A 1,907-nucleotide genomic window follows, 5' to 3' on the forward strand; every position below is an offset into this window, starting at 1 on the left:
TTTTTACAATAAATTAAAAAAACTAGCCGGGTGTGGTGGTTCCAGCTACTTGGAAGGTTGGGGAGGAAGGCTTGTGTGAACTCAGAAGTTTGAGACTGCGGTAGTCATGATTGTGCCACTGCACTCCAGCCTGGGCAACACATTGAGACCCCGACTCAAAAAAAAAAAAAAAAAAAAGAGTTGGAGTCTATTCCTCACCCCTTGGATCTGGGCTGGCCTTCTGACTTGCTTTGGCCACCAGGCTGTAACTGAAGTAACAGCAAGCCAGCTCCCAGCCTAAGCCTCCATTATGTGGCAGGTATCTCTTGGGACCTGCCACTGCTATGTGAACAAGTCCCGGCCAGCCTGCTGGAGGATGAGAGATCATGTGGAGTTGAGATGAGCTGTCCCAGCTGAGCCCACCCTAGACCCTCAGCTCCAAGTAAACACACCAAATGGTCACAAGTGTGTGTGTGCAAGCCCACTAAGATCAGCTGGGCCCAGCCCAGATTAGCAGAACCACATTCAGCCAACTCACAGACACATGGGAAATAGGAAATAGCAGCTGTTTTAGCCACTAAAGTTTAAGATGGTTTGTTATGAAGCTGAGAAATAAAATAAAATCCTAAGCGCAGAGAACCCCAGAGAAACCTTGAAAACTGAGTTCTTGGCCATGACGGGAATCAAGCATGTCTTGTTATCCCTCCTCTGTCACTAACCACCATTAGGCTTTCTTTTCTAAGAGTTAAACAGAGAGCAGCTCTTTTGAAAGACTCACTCCAAGGCTGATTTCAACCAGCCTCACGACTGTCCCTCCCTTTTGTGGGTTTAAGCAAAACAGCCCACTAACATTCCTTCCTGATGAGGGACCACCAACCACGAAGTGGTTCTGGCCAGTTTATGGAGGATGCGTAGTGAGGGTTTTCATGACCTCTGCTTCACCTTTTGACGTCAGAGGGCTGAAAACTCCACCCTGGGACCATGCTAGTGTGCCATTTTTTGAACACAGGACCCATGAAGGGATATGAAGCTCAACTGCACACATGCACATATTTATGGATATTCATGACTCCTCTATGGCAATAAATTATTGAATATGTACATTTGGCCTCCCCATTCGGCATAAATCCCTGGCACTGCTATGTGAACAAGTCCAGGCCAGCCTGCTGGAGGACGATGGGAGGTCGTGTGGAGTCGAGATGAGCCATCCCAGCTGAGCCCACCCTAGACCCTCAGCTCCAAGCAAACACACCAACTGATCACAAATGTGTGAGCAAGCCCACTAAGATCAGCTGGGCCCTGCCCAGATCAATAGAACTCACGTTCAGCCAACTCATACACGCATGAGAAATCTTACACTCAAAAGTATCTGTTTTGGACTTCTGGCCAGAGGCAACGCTTCCCAGCCTGTCATAAGGACCACCCTTGCTACAGGCTGCAACACTTTGTGAAAAATAAAGCTCTCCTTTTCACACTTATAAACCTCATCATCCTTCACTTGACAAAGCACTAGGTAACTAACACAGATGACTAATTTTTTGCTATTTTTTTTCCCCCTGGTGGCCAGGAAGCCCAGAGCCAAATTTGAAAGCCAATCACAGAATATATGTTTATTCATTTATTCGTGTTTATTGCATACTTTATGGCTATCATGTTTTCCATCTTCTCTCTCTTTAATAGTACATTTAAAAATTTTATTTATTTATTTTTGATTTTAGAGATGGAGTCTTGCTATTTTGCCCAGGCTGGTCTCAAACTCCTGGGCTGAAGTGATCCTCCCACCTTGGCCTCCCAAAGTGCTGGGATTGCAGGCGTGAGTCACCTTAACAGTGGATATTTAAAATTCAGTAACTGATTGTTTGCTACATTGGTTCTATATCATCTCGATTCCTTGTTTTAAATAGATGATTTTTACTTATCCAGATTAG

The sequence above is a fragment of the Carlito syrichta genome, unplaced genomic scaffold (genome assembly GCF_000164805.1).
Source record: "Carlito syrichta isolate Samal-C Ts95f unplaced genomic scaffold, Tarsius_syrichta-2.0.1 Scaffold308681, whole genome shotgun sequence".
NCBI lineage: Eukaryota > Metazoa > Chordata > Mammalia > Primates > Tarsiidae > Carlito > Carlito syrichta.